We start from the raw sequence: 5,912 nt of genomic DNA, 5'->3' as shown, positions 1-5,912 counted from the left end.
TGTGCATCCATCATTTCTCAGCCCGAGCTGGGATATGAACCCAAGACCTGTCTGTCAAGGGTCTGCAGCTTTATAAGCAAACCAACAAACGAGGCAATTAATGCTTATAAAGTAGCCAACTCTTGAAATAGTTATTTTATTGATAAATAAAATATTATTTACGATATACGAATAGGTATTATAAACTTGCGAGATTATTTAGTAGCAAGGCTTACAAATGTCGGTTTTAAAATCATGTCGCCGTAAAAACTTTCTTCATGAATAATTTACGAAATTTATTCTTAGATATGGTCTTGCCGCAGCAGATAAGACTTAAATTACGAGAAATTAATTTTTTTATTACAACATCTGAATAAAAAATAAGAGAGCAATTTGAATAATTATATCGACAACCCTTTTTTGTTTCAGCTGAGGTTTCATATTTTAATTACAAAAAAGATATAAGCTAAAAATCGATTGAGTTCAATGTTAAATTTCAGCTTTCAATAGCGTACATAATGGAATTGAGTATTGAATGGTATTGATATAAATATTTTAAGAAATTTAATATTGAGAGCTTATCAAATTCTATATTTTCAATACGTCATAAATATTTTTTTAAATAATTTTGTACCTAGAATACACAATTTGTAAAATGATTGTAAGGAAGTGTTCAAGCTTACGTTCATAGGCAGTAAAAACTTATTTGAGGGGTAAAAGGTTTATTTTTAAATATAATTAAATTTTTAAATATAATTACAATTAGCAATAATGGTAAGAGTTTTCCAATTAAATCTGACGTTAACGTTCTGACGGGATTATAAAAAAAATGGAAGGGAAGGAAAATAAATAAACTAGAGAAATTAGAGGACTGATTTTCTTGAACTGTCATGCAGATTATAATTTAGGTATATTTGAGCCTTTGGGAGTGGCATTTGAAGTGGATAAGACCACCTTTCCGTAATATTCTCGAGTGCGTCCTCTAAATTGAACGAGAGTCCTTATATTCCGAATTTATAATATTATTGCTCTAAATCTTCCCGGCTCTCATGTTAGGTGGAGATACAATAAATTATCCTCAAAGAATTTTTAATGATAATTTTTATTTTTCATATTACTTTTTAAGCTTTGTTTTCATTTACTTCGGAAAATGCTATATCCATAAAATTTGTCAGCCTTTTAAAAATTCGTCTATAGCTTTTGAATGGGTAACGATTTCGGTTTACTATTCACTGGATGCAGAGCACAGAGCAGAAAATGGTGGATGAAAGGATGCTGTATACTGCATCTAGTTAGCAAGCCGACGTATGCACGAGAGCTCAGTTCAGTATCTACCGGTTCTAATTACCATTTCTGCTCATTCGATACTTTTGTCATTACTTTCATAGATACCTTTTTATTGAAGTTGCATACAATAATTCCAACTCTTGAAAAACTATGGAACTATAAATATTTTAGATTTCAGTTTAATTTAAATCAAAAATCAAAATCAAAGTATTCTTTATGCAATTACATGCAGTACATTACATACATTCAATTTTATAAGCGTTAGCTAGTAAATGTAAAGTTACCACCGGTTCAGAAGGTAGATTCTACCGAGAAGAAACGCCCGGAAATTACTCTTTTCCACAATTTTAATTACAGAGTATGTGATTAATATCCCGCTTAGAAATCAACAAATATAATAAGTCCAACCTGTTTATAATTAATATAAAGTTTTTTTGATATGAGCTTTAAATCTTTTAATATGCCAAGAAAAAATAACTTTGAAATATTATTATAGAAACGAATACCGTGCCAAAAGAAGGATGTATTAACTTTTCGAAGTCGGAAACTAGGTATTATTATGTCTTTATGTGTTTATTAATATAAATAATCAATAAACAGGTCCTTAGGGTGTTTATTTTATTTATAATATCTACTAACATATTACGTGAAAGACGAATGCTTGACTAAATAAAATTATTTATACTCTAATATCGTTTGAGTGGCGCGCTGCTAATAAGAGGCAGAGACAAAGGTGTGCTAATGAAAGCAGCGCGTGACAGACTAGAATACTAATTACAGTTAAAAATTACAGGAAGCAATATTATGTATATGAAAGACGCTGGTTTTGGGAATATACCGCTTCGTTAGTTGGTATTGTTTAAAATGAGGCAGGTAAGGTAAGTTGGATATTATGTTTCTCTTAATTATTTTATTATGAATTATGTAAATAATTATGAAGTGAATACTTTTTTGACGATGACTTCATTTGCGTATACCTAGAGATAGTACCTTGATTGTTTAAAAATAATAAAATGTGACTTTAAAAAATACAACCTTGTAAAATACATACTATACTATTACTTTATTTCTTAATCATTCCGTAAATAATTCTACGAAAGACAGTAAAATCTTTTGTGTAGGACGATCAAATAATTTTACGTAAAATGATGTCGGTATTCTTGACCCTTAGTCGATATTTCGTACATATCCTTAAATATACCTAAAAAAAAAAAAAATGAAAAACGTTAATTACGAAAAATATTTCCACAAGGACCTAAAAAGCAATTTAGCGGCGTTGAAATCTCATAAGTTAGTAGCGAGCTGATGAAGCTCTGCCAAAATTGCTAATGACCGCGAAAACGGCGTGCGGTCGCGCACGGTATCGAGCCAAAAACCAATTTGCAACACTAACAACAACATTGTTATATTACCCGCTTATTGACTTAAAACTGATGTACTTTAATATGTTTTCTCCATATTAAAGTATCGTTATGGATGATTAATGATTAATTTCTAAAGACTTATTAAATTTAATACACATACTGTTTACCATATAGGCTTCGCTATACTTAGTTATCGTCAATTAAAATGAAGTCACTTTATAAATTAGTGGTAAGGCTCTGTACACATCATTTACAGTTACTCAACATGCGTTACAATGCTTCTTTAAATATCCGTGTTAAAACTGATCATACCCGATGGCTAACCTTGTCGCAAATGTCACTAATTTTAACACAGTACGAAGTTTCAATTTAATCCTATGAATAATAGAATCTCTTTTAAAGAATAGATAAGTCAATGGATGGAAAAATTTAATTAATTTTGGTATACAAGCAATGGCTTCTAAATGGAAATAAATTAGTTTTTTCAGGCGTTTAAGAGTAACTAAATATTAAATGTTCACAAGCATGCTTTCAAATTTATAATATGAATTAAATACTTAGTTAACTATCTCGATTGACATTTAGGCCAATTACTTAAGGTGTAAATAGTTATTAACAAGTTTGCGATAATGAAAGGGATCGACCCTTTGGAATTTTGAATTGCGATGGATTCTTGTACGTAAGATTCTTATCAGAATATCTAATTAAGAATTGATAAAATTTAAATTGATTTGAATTGATGTTATTAAGAAAGGCTCTAATTGACTTGAATATGGTAACATAAGACTGTACTAAAATAAAATATAGTACTCATTAAAATGTATGATTGTATAATACAATTATAAAAAAGAGAGGAAATGAATTCTTCAATTCAGAATCAACACTTACTTCGATCGAGTCCAAGCGAAGTCAAGCTTCGATTAACACCCAAACTGGCGAAAATTTTCCAATCAGCCTCTGTAAATTGGAAAAGTTTTATATGCGTTCAAACGTCCAGGTACCTTTCTATCGTGGCTTGTGAACTTTTTGTATGGCCCTTTCAAAAAAATTAAATTAGTGTAACAAATTGAATCGTTTATTTTAATTAATTAATTTCAATTGTCTTTTTTATACTTCTTATCCGATCGGTAGTAATAACTTATAATCTGTTGTTATATGTAGAGTAGTGAAGAATTCACCGAGATTAAAATGATGACTTGAGTTTAAATTGTATTTACATGAAGTGATAGGATGGTGAATTTATCGTGGTTGTAATAGGTTTAGCAAAAACATGTAAGTTTCTAGTTATAGTGAGGTACTGTACTGTGAGGAACGGTATGAGTAGTCAATAATTAAAATAAGAGTTATCCTAACTTACATGTAAAAATTTTGGATGTTTATAATAAAATAATAGGAAACGTAAGTAAACAATTTTTGATGATATGATTGAAGGCCACTGGGGACTCTTGGACTCCCCAGAGTCCGCGAAATGGAAAAAAGTAAATATATATTTTTTTCTCATTTGTTTTAATTGCAACAATAATAAACACTGGTCTACGATTGCTACGGCTGACTATATAACATTAAAATCCAATCAAATTAAAACATACTTTATTCAAGGAGGTTTTTACAAGCACTTTTGAATCGTCATTTTACAGAACTCTATAAAAAGTAAAGTTACCACCAGTTTGGAATATAGATTCTACCGAGAAGAACCGACAAGAAACTCAGTAGGTAAGAAACAAAAAATATATTTGATTCTCCATTGGTACTTACGATAATAACATCCAACGGAATAGAATATTATTATTGAATAGTACTCCACAGCGATGGATTTATTATATCCACTTTTGTAGGGTTGTTCAGGAGAAGCGCTTTGCTTACAAAGTCCCGCCTAGCAGTTGAATCTTTGAACTAATATTTGAACCACGGATTTATTCTTATTATTCAATGAGTAATATAGTAATGATGTATATATAAATTGAATTGTATACAGTAAATATATGAAGTTAATACAATTAATTAAATATAATAAGTACTAAATTTCTTGCCAGTTATTCTTGGTATAATCCAAATTTTAAATCGTTATTGTTAAACATTAAATGTAGTAAAATAATTAAATACATTCTTATAAAATGACGAAAATAAATCATTTATTTTGATTTTAAGTTCAAAATACTGTTTCTGTAATATACAAGTTAGCCTTAAAACCACAAACACACACGTACTACACACACATACATACATATAACATACACACACTACCATATGCACATAATAATAACAATACACGATTTATAATTACGTTACATTTACAGAACGCACTAACTAGTTTAGAGCTAGGAGAGGATTAAATAGTAATAGTAATATTGGACAACATCACATACATTACTCTGATCCCAATGTAAGTAGCTAAAGCACTTGTGTTATGGAAAATCAGAAGTAACGACGGTACCACAAATACCCAGACCCGAGACGACATAGAAAACTAATGAACTTTTTCTACATCGACTCGGCCGGGAATCGAACCCGGGACCTCGGAGTGGCGTACCCATGAAAACCGGTGTACACATCACTCGACCACGGAGGTCGTCATTATCGGTCGGATTATAAATAATCTGTCATTTAGGTCTGATTTGCATCGGCTACAGTTTCCAGTCTCTTACACAGTATCACCTTAATCAACTTCTGTAACCATTTCTGTCTGAAAGAACAATAATAAAGTTATCATTATTATTATTGTAACCCAGGTTTATAAAAATGACATGTTTTCGTCGTCTGGTCTTTCTCTATTGGTGTCAATATTAATACGTTGGACTGACTTAGCGTAGATTTATAACAGGAGAAAACTAAATTTCAATGATAAATTATAGATTTAGGTAACAACTTTTTAAATAAGGCTGCTTTGTAGCTTGCTTATTTCTTTTAAGAACACTATTATATAGCTTATTTCTTTTTTTATGTTATAGGTAGTAAACGAGCAGGAGGCTCACCTGATGGAAAGTGACTACTACCGCCCATGAAAATCTGCAACACCGGGGGGCTTGCAGGTGCGTTGCTGGCCTTTAAGAAATGAATACGCTCTTTTCTTGAAGGTTCCCAAGTTTTCAGTTCATTTTACGAAATATCGAACATTAATCGGATAGATTTATGTATACATTAAAAATTCCAAAAAAATTATGACAGTAGGCAACTTTGCTTAGTTCGTTTTAATAAATAATACGCGAATAATTACTTTGTTTTATAATTTTAAATTATATGTCTTTGTATATCAGATGTAAACATTAAATTTAATGCTTAAAT

Source organism: Vanessa tameamea, chromosome 3 (genome assembly GCF_037043105.1).
Source record: "Vanessa tameamea isolate UH-Manoa-2023 chromosome 3, ilVanTame1 primary haplotype, whole genome shotgun sequence".
Lineage (NCBI taxonomy): Eukaryota > Metazoa > Arthropoda > Insecta > Lepidoptera > Nymphalidae > Vanessa > Vanessa tameamea.
The sequence above is the reverse complement of the archived record's forward strand: the minus strand, read 5'-3'. Positions refer to the sequence as shown.